Source organism: Struthio camelus, chromosome 5, assembly GCF_040807025.1.
Source record: "Struthio camelus isolate bStrCam1 chromosome 5, bStrCam1.hap1, whole genome shotgun sequence".
In the NCBI taxonomy this organism is placed as follows: domain Eukaryota; kingdom Metazoa; phylum Chordata; class Aves; order Struthioniformes; family Struthionidae; genus Struthio; species Struthio camelus.
Genome location: NC_090946.1, coordinates 9,383,695 through 9,401,714, shown reverse-complemented (window position 1 = coordinate 9,401,714; position 18,020 = coordinate 9,383,695).

The window sequence follows — 18,020 nt, the reverse complement described above, 5'->3', positions numbered from 1 at the left end:
AAGTACTGTTACCTAATAGACATTCATATCATAACAAATGCAACTCTCAACATGATTGGCCACATTGTCTTACCATCCTTCCCCCCCCCCCAAAGAGATCCACAACTGCTTCTTCTGATAAGTTCATGCAACGAGCATCAACAAGTAGCTGGGCAACTGGACTTCACCAACAGAAGCTTGAGCATCAACAGCATATCCAGTGATCTCTGCACTCCTCAGTTTCTAAAGCTGGCTACTCTGCCACACTGCAAAGACATCCATTGGACAATAAGCACATACAAGTAGAAATACAGCAAAGCACACATGCTAACTCTATTGCGTGGCAGCACTACAAACATTCTCAAAGGTCATCCAAGCAGCAGCAGCACAACTCACAAACTGGGCTGTAAGAAAAAAATAATTCACACCTAGAGATTACATTTCAGAGAAGGACATCACTTAGGGTAGACTCAGGACAGGTCACACGTGGAACAGAGGGAAGCCATCTTGCGGACTCCAAAGCATACCAATTCTGCCCAACGCTTGGCATTTCAGCATCTCGAGTCGAGCTTCTCACATTACTCCCCAACTAGCCTTGCAGTGAATAAACGGGGACCCACAAAGAGATGTTAAACGTTCCTTAACCCGAGAGCTTCAAGTCTTTCAGGATAACCGAAACAAACAGAGCTGGGAAGGAGGCACTCAGAAGGTTCACCAGGCTTACCTCAAAATCCTGCTACAGTAAAAGAAAGCTGATATAGCAATTAATGCGCCAAGTCACGCTTACAATTCCTTGCAGTGGCTTCGAGGACAGATGCCTCAAACTAGGGCATCATTTTAAAAAGCAAGCTATCGGATTCCCTGCGCATAAGGAACCTCTCCTAGTTACTCTCTTATTTTATAGTCTAGTCTTCTAGCTTAAAACATCAGTCTTGGCCACACTAACATGCTAGGAGGGAACAAAGAGTCATCGGAAGGCTGCACATAAACGCTCCCTGCATTTACTGGTGGGGAAAAATCACCACTTCCTCTCTGAAGGACAGGTCAGGCTACTGAAGCTGAAACATCAGCATCCCGAGAATTAAACAACTCGACAGCATGGCATTAACTTCCAGTGCCAAACTCACAGCACTCTATGCTTTTCAAATCTCTTGTTTAGCTATGCCTTACTAAAACTACTAAACGGAAGCCACCTTCCTCAAAACCGACCCCGTTCCTCCTGGCCACCCCTCTACGGCCAACGGATCACCCACTGCATTTTTCCCACCAAAAGAAAACACTGATGACCCTCATGCTGAGGAAACTCCATTTCCTCCAGCACACATTCCTGGCTGAAGGCTCAGCAGCTCCTGCAGCTCCTCCATCCTCCATAATCCTGCAGCCTGGACCTCTCTAGCCTTTGCCTCCAGCTTCCAGCAAGGCAAGGCAAGGCAAGTTTCAGTCTCCACTTTATACACCTCGGTGGAACCATTCCCCAATTAGACAGGTAAAGCCACAGCACGAAGCTTTTATTAAGTCTCCACCTACTAACACAATACACAGGTTGCCTCTGATTTACAATTACTAGCCTGCAGATTCATAGTGGCACTTCAGACAAAGCTGGAGGGCAAAAGAGGCTTCCTACATCCATTCACAGTGACAAGCACTCCTGCCTCAGACCACTGCAGGAGCAGCTACACGGACAGATGCCTTCTGCTCTAATGTTCATCTCCCACCTTCGACAGGCACCAGAGACATGCACAGGAACCGAGGTAGGCATCTCAAAGCACTTCCCAAATTGTTATGCTCCACTTCTCCTAACATTTCACTGCACCAAGCTGAGGAGGCCTACTTGGGAAATCAACTCTCTTATCAAGCAAAGGGCAAAAGATCACTCACACTCAACTCTCTCCAGTCCTGCCTACTCAATACAACCTTCTTCAAGAAGCATCATTACAGCAGCCAGTACAAAAAACCATTAGATTTGCATGGGAAAGTACTCACGTCCTAAACGCAACCCTGTTCTATGGGGGGGGGGCAAAGAATAAAGCCTAATTGGCAACGCGTACCTATGCACATGCTCAGCCTCAAGTCCACCCAAGTATATTTCCATTACTTACGTTCACCAGTTACACTGACTAGCCAGGCAATCCCAGATGCTAGCTTGATAACAGCCAATATCTCCCTCTTCTGCCTTTCCTGCAAATATTTACCTGCTCTAATACAACTGGCACACTGCACACAACTCTCTGAACTGATAAGAACCATCCTGCCATCTAGTCCTCACCTCCTCATGCACTCATACCAGCACTATATACTTCTCCAACAGAGTTTCACCAGGAAGCCACAGTATTGCAGAAGTTAGTCCTTTTTTTTTTTTTTGGTACCAAAATAATTTCCAGCAGAATATGAAGAATAAAACCCCCACAGGAAAGCAGGAAACTCTCTCCTGGACAAAAATAACTACTGGTAGCTGCTGTTAAGACTCTAGCAAACCTCACCTTGTACCCCTCCCCGACAAAGCTATTCTCATGCAACATCCATACCCTTCAACCAGCACTCACTTTCACACTACTACTCACTGAAGGACTGATCCCCTGCTGAAGGAAAGTTCTTCTAGCCCCAAACACCTGCTTTTTTTTAATTTTATTTTGTCCTGCTCAACAACTGACCCCTAGAGACCAGCAGAAGTGAGGAATTTCTAGCAAGCCCTTGCCGACATTATAAACACACACTACACAAGTTGTAAACCAAGAGAGAGCATTCAGGCAGAACTAAGGTGAAACGCAGGCATGTCATTAGTCTGCTTTCAGGCACAGTCATTTCTTCCAGAAAGCCTGCACAAATGCCTAGAACTACAACAACATGCTATTATGTCTATTACATCCAATGAACCTGAGCATCAAGTGGCAAGTCATGCATGAGGCACCTGCAACCTCTCTAGCCCATTAATAGGGCTTCACACCTCCATGTCCTCTCTCCCACTCTCCCATGCATCATCTTCAGAAGCTGCTACAAAACTCTACTTTAAGACAATACATGCATGCAACAAGGCAGCAGTTCAAAAAGCAAGGCTCAGCCCTCAACATCCTTTCTTTACTTTTCTCCCTCCCTACAGGTAAAGCCACTTCGGTTTCATAACTGCTAGCCAAAGGAAATGAGACAACAACTACAACCACCACCACCACGAACCATGCTTTACATGGGTAACTCACAACTTACAACCACTAAGGCAGCAACCGTGCTTTAAGGCTTCAGTCAGGTCACTTCAAGGCCTGAGAGTCTACAGCACTACTTCCCTACTCTCCCACATCTACTAACACGTCATTTAGAAACTGCTTCCAACCTACCTACTAGCCAAACACTGCTCTGAGAAGCTCACACTTGTCAGGCAAATCCTCCTGCATTTACTGCCCCATGACAAAACCAATATGCTACCTTGGGGTCTTGGGTCATACAAACTTTGTACTTCCACTACCATTAGGAGAGCAGGAAGAGAGAAAGGAAAAAAAAAAGGGAAACATTTTAGTTTCCTCTACACTAAAAAGCTAACCCACAACAGAGACCTTCAGCTATAGAAAACTCAAAGTAGCTCAAGTTCTGCCAGTGATATAGCCACACGCCTCTCTTGCTAGCAGTTGACTTCCCCAGGAATCACAATTCCAAAACCAACATCTGCTAGTGTCCAAACAGGAGAAGCATCTCATGTTACACCAGGTCACATGCTTACAGATCTCCAAGAACCTTGACCACCTTTTTAAAGCCAGTCCTGAAACTTTTTCTTCTACCTCAGGTCAACCCAGAGGTTTACTGAAGAGCAATGTTTGGCAGCTCTTACTTCACTAGAACCACAGGTGAAACCACGAAAAAACATCGAGGGCAAGTATTTCATTTGTGACTCGCTAAAACTGATTTGTGTTCAACAATGACAGCACTGGGCAATATCTTAAAGTTACTGCTTTTACACAGGCCAGTATACTCAAGTAATACCAGGAGACAACAGTCCTGTCTTTCCAAACAAAGTCTAAATAGTTCCTGTCACATTAAAAAAGCCAAGAGGAAAAAAAAAATTGTTGCCTAGCTACAATACTAGTTCCTAAACCATTTCAGCAGCTCTAAATCCAGATGACAGCCTGCATTGACTCAGAGCAAGAATAGTACATGCAGCTGCTAGTCATTGGCTGAGATAGAGCCAACTCTCACAGGATCTCGCCCAGCAAACCCCAGTGAAACTCCACAATGGCACAGGAGACAGGAAACACCTAACAGCAAAAGAGTTCCTCCAAGATCAACGCATTTTAACCATGCCAGATCGCTCTCCTTCATCCATGACGCCTAACACACCCTTTTTCAGGCCATTTCCACATTCCAAGCCCAAACCACACATAATCTGTTCCAAGTTATGAACACTGACTAACAATTGCCAATATGCCATTCAGGTTTTCCTCGGAAAAAACAAGCAACTGCTTCAGCATTGCTTCCCTTTTCACTCCTCCTTCCCATACAAGGGGTCCATAGCTAACAAACACAACATATTTGCTTTACCCACTGTGTGAGTGGGTAACGTGTCAAACACCAGTCAGCTTGCTTGCCTATTAGCAAGTCATGCTCAAAAGCAGCAGATCTAGAGACCTTCATTCCACCAATACCGCAATGGAAAGCTACTCTACTCCCAAGACCTCAAGTGAAAGATCCATTTCACACCCAAACAAGCAGCAAGTTTAAGCCAGTCCAAACTGGTCCCCTACTGCAACTTCCCAAACGGACACAAGTTGCTACACATCTTCTCTTAACCTTCCAGGAAAATCAGCTGCTCCCCTCAACCCTTTCCACCCAAAACCTTCCTCCTACAAAACACAGTTCTGCAAGGATCACAAATACAAAACGCGACCTAGGCACACCAGTCGCAAGCAACAACGCAAAAATACTCCCCTTAGTCATTGCCTAACTTCTTGGCCTTCAGCAGCAAGCACCAGCTCTTTCTTCTCTACTCGACCTCTAGATTTGCACGGGCACAAAGACAACTGGAGGCATTTCAGTAGCCAGTGTTGCCTACCTCTAAAGCATTGCAACCCACACAGGTAACACCAAGTCATCTTAACACAGCCAACGCTCTGAAGCCTAGCCTTCCCTTCACACAGGAACTTGCCTCATCAGCAATCACAGTTATCACTGCCATACATTTTAGAGGCTACGCGTCCAATCAATACATAAATCAATCAGTTGCAAGCTCAGCCTTAATAGCTTGAACCTTCAGCACTCCAGCACTTCAACTCTTGACAAAGCATCACTTCCACTGGATGCCCACACTGCCACTTTCCACTAACATCATCTCTCTCATTGCCCAGACAGAACTTGGCTTGCTTGTAAAGCTTCCTCACATGGCATAGCTCCACTCTTTTCTCTTAGAACAAGTACTCCAGAAAGCTTAATTGCCAACAGCAGAAAGCCTCAGCACTCTATCACCTCCTCTAAACCCCAGCAGGAACCAATTAACATTACAAGAGAAAGCACTCAGCTAAACCTCAGCACCAACCATGCCCTCCTCTATCAAACTACCATTCCTGCCTGCTTTAATACCAGCACCATTGGCTGCAACATCAACAAGCTTCCAGAAGGCAGCAAGGTCCCTCTACCATAACAGCTGGACCTCAGCCTACCTTCACCTGCTGGAATAACTGCACTTGCACCCAAGAAGGCCAACAAGTCTTCTCAAAGACAAGCATTGCAGGTCACCTCTTACTCAAGCATGCAGCTGAAGCAGCCCAGCAATCCTCTGCAGCCATGCCCTGACTCACTACCACACACCCTAGGCTCTCAAACCAGGACTGCTTCCTTCATGTGCCAACATCTCTGCTCAACACACTGAGCAGTTGGCTTACTCAGCATACAAGCACCTACATGACTCCTAGGTCAAGAGCATACTACTCCTTCACAGGAGAAGCACATCCAATAGCCAAATAGCCTGAGCAGCTCAACATGGGATGCTTCTCACCAAGCATACAGGCCCTGTAGCACACTGCCTCTCTCACACTCACTCACTGACACCTGCTTTCAAACACTGGTTAACTCCTGCACTTGGGGGCGGGGGGGGGAGGGGGGGCAAGAGGAAGAGTGGTCATGTCACTGGGAAACCTATTCCCCCAAGCACACTTTTGCATTTAAGCTAAAGGATCAAAACTCTTAGCCTACTGTCTGACACCAGCTTAGGGCATACTCAGTACTGGCAGAAGAACAGATGATCCTTTGCCCAAAGAATGCATTCCCCCCACCCCACCCATTTCATTGTCAACAACAACAACAATCACCACCACCACCCCCCACACTAAACACTCATTCCCACCTCCAGCCACAACAAAAGGAGGTCAAAAAACAGATGAACCCACTCCTTTCAGCAGCACTCCTGTGTCAAGGGGCTCCAACTAGCACCTTCAGTCTTTGCAAAAGACTCCACCTCATACATTAGTACTATCAAGACTGGCACTACACTCCAATTGCACAGCCTATCAAGGGCAACATATTACAGTAGACCTGAACGACTCCAAGGGACCCAAAGCAACAAACAGCCAATTAGCAGCTCCAATACACATTGCCTCCACTTTCTTGGGCAGGCACACAAACTTCAACCTCAGAAAGGTCTTCGAGAAAACTAGTTCTAGCACAAACCCTCTCTCTAGCCTGGCCTTACTTCCCCTCTATCAGGGAACACACAACAGTAATCAAATCAGGTTCAATCTCCCCCTACCCCCACCAAAAAAAAAAACAACAAACAAAGTAACATGACCCCACATCAGGAATAAGCCTCTCGACTCCCATGGGCCAAGCACCACTGCCCACCCCTCACTTCCAGACACAGCCACAGGGCAACCACAACAACCCCACTGCCTTCACCCAGAACCTCCCTTTCCCCCCCCACTAAACAAGGGCACCTGACCCAGCTCCCTCTCAGCTCCACCCAGTTCAAGCCCACCAGCTGAAAAGCAGCCCCCCAGACACCTTCCCCATCACTTCAGCTCACCTCCTTTGACACCCAGTCCAAAGGCATCTTCCACCACATGTACTTGCACACCCTCTCCCACAAACTCCTGCTCACTACTGCACTCGAGGGAGCGACATACACCCAGGCATGAACAAGACACAGACTCCCAGCACCACGCTGCAAGAGCTCTTGGAGCAATCCTAGGCAGCACCCTGACAGAGCCAGTTTGAACAAGGTGCAAACACTCAGGCAGTCACTTCCTTTCACTAGCGTCCATGCAAAACCTTACCCAAGGCACACACACCTCTGCCATCACTACTCCCCTCAACACCAAACATCACATCAGCCGAAAGCATCCACTCCACTGCTGCTCCTCAACTCCCACCAGGCAACCGAGCTCAAACAATGTCATCAGGCACAGTTCAAACCAACACACCCCCATCACAGAAGTACACACACAAGAGGCAACACTGCTAGCACGCACCAGTCGCGCTGTGTCGACCTTCAGAGCTCGACGCACCAGCCACCGCTAAAGGTGACTAGCTGGAAAACCCACCTCTCGCTCCAGCTTACCCAGCTCTGTCTCCGGCGCACACAAACACCACTTCAACACCACCCACAGGACAGGCGAGCTGGAGCCAGGCCACACACGCTCACGCCGCCCCCGCCCCGCCCCAGCAGCCCCCAGGCCGCCTCCTGCCCCCGCCCCGCCCTCCCCACCTCGCCCTTCTGCCCGCTCTCCTCCTCGCCCGCTCCGCTCCGCGCTCCGCCTGCCCGAGCTCAGCAGCTCCTCGCCGCCCGCCCCCCGCCCCGCCTCGCTCTCCAGCCTCCCGCCGCCGCCGCCTCCCGCCCAGCGCCCCGCAAACGCCCCGCGCTCCCACCCCCCCGCCCCGCCCCGCCTCCGACCCTGCTCCTACTTCCCCCACCCCTTTCCCTGCCGCCCTTCAGCTCCCTTCCCCAGGCGGCGGGCGAGCAGGCGGCCGACGCAAACGCTCCCCCGTCCAGCGGCGACGCACCGGCCTCCTCAGCCGGGCGCCGGGCGACACCGAAGCCCCGCTCGGCCCCGGCCCCGGCCCCGGCCCCGCCCGACCGGCCGCCGCAAACCCTCCCCGGCCCGCCCGGCACCGACCCCGCCGCCTCCCAGCACCAGCACCAGCCCCGCAGCCGCCAGCACCTTCGCGCAGCCTCCCGGCGCAGGCGCCGCCGCCCTTCGGGCCCCGAAAAGCCCCTTCGCCGCCCCCCGCCCCCTTCCCCTGCCGCTACCGCCCCCGAGCCCTGCCCGCCCGGCTGCGCCACGACCCACCGCGTGTCCCGCAGCCTGCCGCTCTCCAACTGCGCCGCGCCGCGGGGCCGGACGGGGCGGGATGGGGAGCCCTCCCCTTCCGCTCCGCCATCTTCGCCGCCAGGCGCCCCCCCACAGCCAGCCACCCCGCCGCCATCTTCGCCGCCGACCACACCCTTCCGCCCGGCCAGAGGCGGGAGCGGGGCGCCAATCAGCGGCGGGCGGCGCGCAGGCGCCCTCCAATGGCCGAGAGGCAGCTGGCCCGGCCGGCCAATCCCCGCGGCGGCCCGGGCGGAGGGCGGGAGGGAGCGGAGAGAGGCCGGAGATGGCGTCCGGCGGCCGTGGGCGCCGCCGAGCGGGCGGGCGGGCGGGCGGCGGGGCGGGGTCTGCCGGCGCCAGGGACGCGGTCCCCGCTGTCCCCCCTCAGTGTCCCCCTCGCTGTCCCCTCGACCCCGTCCACCCCTTGTGCCCGCCCGCCTTGTGCCGCTCGGGCGCCTCGGCCGAGCTGCGGCTCTGGTGGGGGCGAAGGGCGAGAGCGGGCCGAGGGGCCCCTGGCAAAACAAGTGGGCCGGGAGCTGCTGGGCTCGGGGGTTGGTGGCCCTGGGCGAGGCGGCCAGGAGAGCAGGGCGGTCGGCTGTCGGTGGCGGCAGAGGGCAGCGGGGAGGGCAGGCGGCGTGCGCGGGCAGGGCAGGGGCTGTGGGCAGGGCAGGCAGGAAGCGGCGGTGGCTGGCGCGGGCCTGGAGCGGCCGGTGCCGGAGGCCAAGTGCTGGGAGCAGGTTGGGCTGTGCGCAGGGTGCCGCCAAGCGAGGCGGGAGGGTGCGTTGCGGGGGAGCGCTGCCCCCGAGGCGCTGCGGTGTCCCGCGAGGCCCGAGGGGGTGGGCTGCGCGAGGCGGGGTGTCGGCGAGGGCGGCGAGGCTGGAGGAGGCGCGGGTCGGGGGGCTGCTGTCCACGGAAAGGCCCGGCCGTGCGAGAGGGTCCCTAGGAAAGCTGCGCGTGGCCTTGTTGTGCTTGGTTTTGGCAGGCGGTGCGGTGAAGCGGAGCGCTTGGAGGGGGAAAGGCGGCGTGTGGAGCCTGTGGAGAGCGGGTGCCGGAGAGGCGGAGGCGGCGCTGGAGGTGCTGGTGCTGGCAGGGCCGCTGAGGGCAGAGGTGGCTTGAGGTGAGGTGGGAAGCAGAGGAAGAGGCTGTGGCTGGGTGTGGGACGTGTTGGGCTGTAGAGCTGCATTGCCATGTTGCCTGCTGCCTGGAGAGTGGAGGTTGGCTGTACTGGTGCTGGACCTGGGGGGCTGGTGCAGCCTGGTGCGGGGCCTGGTGGGCTAGGGTAGCGTGGTGTGGGGGAAGGGGGGCTGGTGCAGCGTGGTACGGCCTACTGCTAAGTCTGGTGGGCTTGGGAGAACACTCCGCCGACATAAAAACCACTCCGTCGGGCCTAAAAGCAGTGCGTTGGGCCTAAAAGCAATGCGTCAGGGCTGAAACCACTCCACCAAACTTAAAACCACTGCATCCGACCGAAAACCGCTCTATCGGAGCTGAAACCACTGTGCCAGGACCAAAACCACTCGGTCGGGGCGGAAACCACTCCACCAGGGCCAAAAGCACTCGGCTGACCTTAAAACCACTCCATCAAGCCTAAAACCATTCCGTGAGGGCTGGAACCACTCTGCCAAGCGTAGAACCACTCCGTCGGGGCTGAAACCACAGTGCTGGGGCGGAAACTGCTCCATCAGGCCGAAAACCACTCCGCCAGGGCCAAAACCCCTCCGCTGACATTAAAACCATTCCGTCAGGGCCGGAACCACTCCGCCGAGCCTAAAACCACTCCGTCGGGGCTGAAACCACTGTGCTGGGGCGGAAACTGCTCCGTCAGGCTGTAAACCACTGTGTCAGGCCGAAAAGCACTCCACCAGGGCCAAAACCACTGCGTCGGGGCTGAAAGCATTCCACCAGGGCTAAAACCACTCCGTTGACATTAAAACCACTGCGCCAAGCCTAAAACCACCCTGTCAGGACTGAAACCACTCCGCTGAGCCTGAAACCACTGCGTCAGGGCAGAAGCCACTCGGTCGTTGATGAAACCGCTCCGCCGAGCCTAAAACCACTCCGCCAGAGCAAAAACTACTCCGTCGGGCCTGAAACCACTCCGCCAGGGCGAAAACCACTGCGTCAGGCCTAAAACTACTCTGCCGAGCCTAAAACAACTCCGTCGGGGCCAAAACCATTCCACCAAGGCGAAAACCACTCCGCCGGGGCTGAAACCACTCCGCCGAGCCTAAAAGCAGTGCGTCAGGGCTGAAACCCCTCCGTGAAGCCGAAAAGCACTGTGTCAGGGTTGAAACCCCTCCGTGAAGCCGAAAAGCACTGTGTCGGGGCTGAAACCCCTCCGTGAAGCCGAAAAGCACTCTGTCGGGGCTGAAACCATTTCGCCAAGCCGAAAAGCACTGTGTCGGGGCTGAAACCCCTCCGTGAAGCCGAAAAGCACTGTGTCGGGGCTGAAACCCCTCCGTGAAGCCGAAAAGCACTGTGTCGGGGCTGAAACCACTCCGCCAAGCGGAAAAGCACTCCGTCGGGGCTGAAACCACTCCGTGAAGCCGAAAAGCACTGTATCAGCCCGAAAACCACTCCGTCGGTGCTGAAACCACTGCGTCAGGCCTAAAACCACTCCGCCGAGCCGAAAACCACTCCGTCAGGGCCAAAACCACTGTGCTGGGGCGGAAACTGCTCCATCAGGCTGTAAACCACTGCGTCAGGCCAAAAAGCACTCCACCAGGGCCAAAACCACTGCGTCGGGGCTGAAAGCGTTCCACCAGGGCTAAAACCACTGCGCCGACATTAAAACCACTGCGCCAAGCCTAAAAGCACTGCGTCGGGGCTGAAACCACTCCGCCGAGCCTGAAACCACTGCGTCAGGCCTGAAACCACTCCACCGAGCCTGAAACCACTGCGTCAGGGCAGAAGCCACTCCGTGGTTGCTGAAACCACTCCGCCGAGCCTGAAACCACTCCGTCGGGGCTGAAACCACTCCGTGGTTGCTGAAACCACTCCGCCGAGCCTAAAACCACTCCGCCGGGGCCAAAATCACTCCGTCGGGGCTGAAACCACTCCGCCGAGCCTAAAAGCAGTGCGTCAGGGCTGAAACCTCTCCGCCAGGGCCAAAACCACTCTGCCAAGCCTAAAACCACTCCACCGGGGCGAAAACCACTCCGCCGGGGCTGAAACCACTCCGCCGAGCCTAAAAACAGTGCATCGGGGCTGAAACCACTCTGCCAAGCCTAAAACCGCTCCGCTGGGGCTGAAACCACTGCGTCGGGGCTGAAACCCCTCCGCCGAGCCTAAAAGCAGTGCGTCAGGGCTGAAACCACTCTGCCAAGCCTAAAACCACACTGCTGAGGCGAAAACTACTCTGCCAAGCCTAAAACCACTCCGCCGAGGCGAAAACCACTGCGTCGGGGCTGAAACCACTCCACCGAGTTTAAAAGCAGTGCGTCGGGGCTGAAACCACTCCGTCGAGCCTAAAACCACTCCGTCGGGGCTGAAACCACTCCGCCGAGCCTGAAACCACTGCGTCAGGGCAGAAGCCACTCGGTCGTTGCTGAAACCACTCCGCCGGACCTGAAACCACTCCGCCAGGGCCAAAACCACTGCGTCAGGCCTAAAACCACTCTGCCGAGCCTAAAACAACTCCGTCGGGGCCAAAACCATTCCACCAAGGCGAAAACCACTCCGCCGGGGCTGAAACCACTCCGCCAAGCCGAAAAGCAGTGCGTCAGGGCTGAAACCCCTGCGTGAAGCCGAAAAGCACTGTGTCGGGGCTGAAACCCCTGCGTGAAGCCGAAAAGCACTGTGTCGGGGCTGAAACCCCTGCGTGAAGCCGAAAAGCACTGTGTCGGGGCTGAAACCCCTGCGTGAAGCCGAAAAGCACTGTGTCGGGGCTGAAACCCCTCCGTGAAGCCGAAAAGCACTGTGTCGGGGCTGAAACCCCTCCGTGAAGCCGAAAAGCACTGTGTCGGGGCTGAAACCCCTGCGTGAAGCCGAAAAGCACTGTGTCGGGGCTGAAACCCCTGCGTGAAGCCGAAAAGCACTGTGTCGGGGCTGAAACCCCTCCGTGAAGCCGAAAAGCACTGTGTCGGGGCTGAAACCCCTGCGTGAAGCCGAAAAGCACTGTGTCGGGGCTGAAACCCCACCGTGAAGCCGAAAAGCACTGTGTTGGGGTTGAAACCCCTCCGCCAAGCCGAAAAGCACTGTGTCGGGGCTGAAACCACTCCGCCAAGCCGAAAAGCACTGTGTCGGGGTTGAAACCACTCCATCAAGCCTAAAACCACTCCGCCGGGGCTGAAACTAGTGCGTCAGGGCCCAAACCACTCCAGCAGTGCTGAAACCACTGCGTCGGGGCTGAAACCACTCCGCCGAGCCTGAAACCACTGCGTCAGGCCTGAAACCACTCCGCCAGGGCCAAAACCACTGCGTCAGGCCTAAAACCACTCTGCCGAGCCTAAAACAACTCCGTCGGGGCCAAAACCATTCCACCGAGGCGAAAACCACTCTGTCGGGGCTGAAACCACTCCGCCGAGCCGAAAAGCAGTGCGTCAGGGCTGAAACCCCTCCGTGAAGCCGAAAAGCACTGTGTTGGGGTTGAAACCCCTCCGCCAAGCCGAAAAGCACTGTGTCGGGGCTGAAACCATTCCGCCAAGCCGAAAAGCACTGCATTGGGGCTGAAACCACTCCGCCAAGCTGAAAAGCACTCTGTCGGGGCTGAAACCACTCCGCCGAGCCGAAAAGCACTCTTTCAGGGTTGAAACCACTCCGCCAGGGCCAAATCCACTCGGTCAGGGCTGAAACCACTCCATCAAACCTAAAAGCACTGCATCAGGCCGAAAACCACTCCGTCGGGGCTGAAACCACCGTGCCAGGGCCAAAACCAGTCTGCCAAGCCTAAAACCACTGCGTCGGGGCGAAAACCACTCCGCCGGGGCTGAAACCACTCCGCCGAGCCTAAAAGCAGTGCGTCAGGGCTGAAACCACTCCGCCGAGCCTGAAACCACTGCGTCAGGCCTGAAATCACTCTGCCGAGCCTGAAACCACTGCGTCAGGCCTAAAACCACTCCGCCGAGCCTAAAACAACTCTGTCGGGGCCTAAACCACTCGTCTGACCTTAAAACCACTCCATCAAGCCTAAAAGCACTGCGTCGGGGCAGAAAGTGCTCCGTCAGGCTGAAAACCACCCCGCCGAGCCTGAAACCACTGCGTCAGGGCAGAAGCCACTCCGTGGTTGCTGAAACCACTCTGCCGAGCCTAAAACCACTCCGCCAGGGCCAAAACCACTGCGTCGGGGCTGAAACCACACCGCCAGGGCCAAAACCACTGCGTCAGGCCTAAAACCACTCCACCGAGCCTAAAACAACTCCGTCGGGGCCAAAACCACTCCACCAGTGCTGAAACCGCTCCGTCGGGGCTGAAACCCCTCCGTGAAGCCGAAAAGCACTCTGTCGGGGTTGAATCCACTCATACAAGCCGAAAAGCACTGCATCGGGGCTGAAACCACTCATACAAGCCGAAAAGCACTGCATCGGGGCTGAAACCACTCCGCCAGGGCCAAATCCACTCGGTCAGGGCTGAAACCACTCCATCAAACCTAAAAGCACTGCATCAGGCCGAAAACCACTCCGTCGGGGCTGAAACCACCGTGCCAGGGCCAAAACCAGTCTGTCAAACCTAAAACCACTGCATCAGGCCGAAAACCACTCCGTCGGGGCTGAAACCACCGTGCCAGGGCCAAAACCAGTCTGCCAAGCCTAAAACCACTGCGTCGGGGCGAAAACCACTCCGCCGGGGCTGAAACCACTCCGCCGAGCCTAAAAGCAGTGCGTCGGGGCTGAAACCACTCCGCCGAGCCTAAAAGCAGTGCGTCAGGGCTGAAACCACTCTGCCAAGCCTAAAACCACTCCACCGACATTAAAACCATTCCGCCAAGCCTAAAACCACTCTGTCGGGGCTGAAACCACTCCGCCGAGCCTGAAACCACTGCGTCAGGCCTGAAACCACTCTGCCGAACCTGAAACCACTCCGCCGGGGCCGAAACCACTCCGCCGGGGCCGAAACCACTCCGCCGGGGCCGAAACCACTCCGCCGGGGCCGAAACCACTCCGCCGGGGCCGAAACCACTCCGCCGGGGCCGAAACCACTCCGCCGGGGCCGAAACCACTCCGCCGGGGCTAAAACCACTGCGTCGGGGCTGAAACCACTCTGCCAAGCCTAAAACCATTCCGCCAAGCCGAAAACCACTGCGTCGGGGCTGAAACCACTCCGCCGAGCCTGAAACCACTGCGTCAGGCCTGAAATCACTCTGCCGAGCCTGAAACCACTGCGTCAGGCCTAAAACCACTCCGCCGAACCTAAAACAACTCCGTCGGGGCCAAAACCACTCGTCTGACCTTAAAACCCCTCCGTGAAGCCTAAAAGCACTGCGTCAGGGCAGAAGCCACTCCGTGGTTGCTGAAAGCACTCCGCCGAGCCTAAAACCACTCCGTCGGGGCTGAAACCAATCCGTGGTTGCTGAAACGACTCCGCCGAGCCTAAAACCACTCCGCCAGGGCCAAAACCACTCCGTCGGGGCTGAAACAACATCGCCAGGGCCAAAACCACTGCGTCAGGCCTAAAACCACTCCGCCGAGCCTAAAACAACTCCGTCGGGGCCAAAACCACTCCACCAGTGCTGAAACCGCTCCGTCGGGGCTGAAACCCCTCCGTGAAGCCGAAAAGCACTGTGTCGGAGCTGAAACCCCTCCGTGAAGCCGAAAAGCACTGTGTCGGGGCTGAAACGCCTCCGTGAAGCCGAAAAGCACTGTGTCGGGGCTGAAACCCCTCCGTGAAGCCGAAAAGCACTGTGTCGGGGCTGAAACCCCTGCGTGAAGCCGAAAAGCACTGTGTCGGGGCTGAAACCCCTGCGTGAAGCCGAAAAGCACTGTGTCGGGGCTGAAAGCCCTCCGTGAAGCCGAAAAGCACTGTGTCGGGGCTGAAACCCCTCCGTGAAGCCGAAAAGCACTGTGTCGGGGCTGAAACCCCTCCGTGAAGCCGAAAAGCACTGTGTCGGGGCTGAAACCCCTGCGTGAAGCCGAAAAGCACTGTGTCGGGGCTGAAACCCCTCCGTGAAGCCGAAAAGCACTGTGTCGGGGCTGAAACACCTCCGTGAAGCCGAAAAGCACTGTGTCGGGGCTGAAACCCCTCCGTGAAGCCGAAAAGCACTGTGTCGGGGCTGAAACCCCTGCGTGAAGCCGAAAAGCACTGTGTCGGGGCTGAAACCCCTCCGTGAAGCCGAAAAGCACTGTGTCGGGGTTGAAACCACTCCGCCAAGCCGAAAAGCACTGTGTCAGGGTTGAAACCACTCCGCCAGGGCCAAAACCACTCGTCTGACCTTAAAACCACTCTGCCAGGGCCAAAACCACTGCGTCGGGACTGAAACCACTCCGCCAGGGCCAAAACCACTGCGTCGGGGCTGAAACCACTCCGCCAGGGCCAAAACCACTCTGCCAAACCTAGAACCACTCCGCCGGGGCTGAAACCACTCCGCCGAGCCTAAAAGCAGTGCGTCAGGGCTGAAACCACTCCGCCAAGCCTAAAACCACTGCGTCAGGTGGAAAACCACTCCGCCAGGGCCAAAACCCCTCCGCTGACATGAAAACCATTCCGTCAGGGCTGGAACCACTCCGCCGAGCCTAAAACCCCTCCGTCGGGGCTGAAACCACTGTGCTGGGGCGGAAACTGCTCCGTCAGGCTGTACACCACTGTGTCAGGCCGAAAAGCACTCCACCGGGGCCAAAACCACTGCGTCGGGGCTGAAAGCGTTCCACCAGGGCTAAAACCACTGCGCCGACATTAAAACCACTGCGCCAAGCCTAAAAGCACTGCGTCGGGGCTGAAACCACTCCGCCGAGCCTGAAACCACTGCGTCAGGCCTGAAACCACTCCACCGAGCCGAAAACAACTCCGTCAGGGCCAAAACCACTCCACCAGTGCTGAAACCGCTCCGTCGGGGCTGAAACCCCTCGGTGAAGCCGAAAAGCACTGTGTCGGGGCCGAAACCCCTCCGTGAAGCCGAAAAGCACTGTGTCGGGGTTGAAACCACTCCGCCAAGCCGAAAAGGACTGTGTCGGGTTTGAAACCACTCCGCCAGGGCCAAAACCACTCGTCTGACCTTAAATCCACTCCGCCGAGCCTAAAACCACTGCGTCGGGGCTGGAACCACTCCGCCGAGGCCAAAACCACTGCGTCGGGGCTGGAACCACTCCGCCGAGGCCAAAACCACTGCGTCGGGGCTGAAACCACTCCGCCGAGCCTAAAACCACTCCGTCGGGGCTGAAACTAGTGCGTCAGGCCCAAAACAACTCCGTCAGGGCCAAAACCACTCCACCAGTGCTGAAACCACTGCGCCAAGCCTGAAACCACTGCGTCGGGGCTGAAACCACTCCACCAGTGCTGAAACCACTCTGCCAAGCCTAAAACGACTCCATCAAGCCTAAAAGCAGTGCGTCGGGGCTGAAACCACTCCGCCAGGGCCAAAACCACTCTGCCAAGCCTAAAACCACTCCGTCGGGGCTGAAACCACTCTGCCGAGCCTGAAACCACTGCGTCAGGCCTAAAACCACTCCGCCGAGCCTAAAACAACTCCGCCAGGGCCAAAACCACTCGTCTGACCTTAAAACCACTCCGCTGAGCCAAAAACCACTGTGTCGGGGCTGAAACCACACCGCCAGGGCCAAAACCACTGCGTCGGGGCTGAAACCACTCCGCCAGGGCCAAAACCACTCGTCTGACCTTAAAACCACTCCATCAAGCCTAAAAGCACTGTGCTGGGGCAGAAACTGCTCCGTCAGGCTGAAAACCACTCCGCCGAGCCTGAAACCACTGCGTCAGGGCAGAAGCCACTCCGTCGTTGCTGAAACCACTCCGCCGAGCCTAAAACCACTCCGCCAGGGCCAAAACCACTCCGTCGGGGCTGAAACCACTCCGCCGAGCCTGAAACCACTGCGTCAGGCCTGAAATCACTCCGCCGAGCCTGAAACCACTGCGTCAGGGCAGAAGCCACTCCGTGGTTGCTGAAACCACTCCGTCGGGGCCAAAACCACTCGTCTGACCTTAAAACCACTCCATCAAGCCTAAAAGCACTGCGTCGGGGCTGAAACTGCTCCGTCAGGCTGAAAACCACTCCGCCGAGCCTGAAACCACTGCGTCAGGGCAGAAGCCACTCCGTGGTTGCTGAAACCACTCCGCCGAGCCTAAAACCACTCCGCCGAGCCTAAAACCACTCCGCCAGGGCCAAAACCACTCCGTCGGGGCTGAAACCACTCCATGGTTGCTGAAACCACTCCGCCGAGCCTAAAACCACTCCGCCAGGGCCAAAACCACTCCGCCGGGGCTGAAACCACACCGCCAGGGCCAAAACCACTGCGTCAGGCCTAAAACCACTCCGCCGAGCCTAAAACAACTCCGTCGGGGCCAAAACCACTCCACCAGTGCTGAAACCGCTCCGTCGGGGCTGAAACCCCTGCGTGAAGCCGAAAAGCACTCTGTTGGGGTTGAAACCACTCCGCCGAGCCTAAAAGCACTGCATTGGGGCTGAAACCCCTCCGCCAGGGCCAAATCGACTCGGTCAGGGCTGAAACCACTCCATCAAACCTAAAAGCACTACATCAGGCCGAAAACCACTCCGTCGGGGCTGAAACCACCGTGCCAGGGCCAAAACCAGTCTGGCAAACCTAAAAGCACTGCATCAGGCCGAAAACCACTCCGTCGGGGCTGAAACCACCGTGC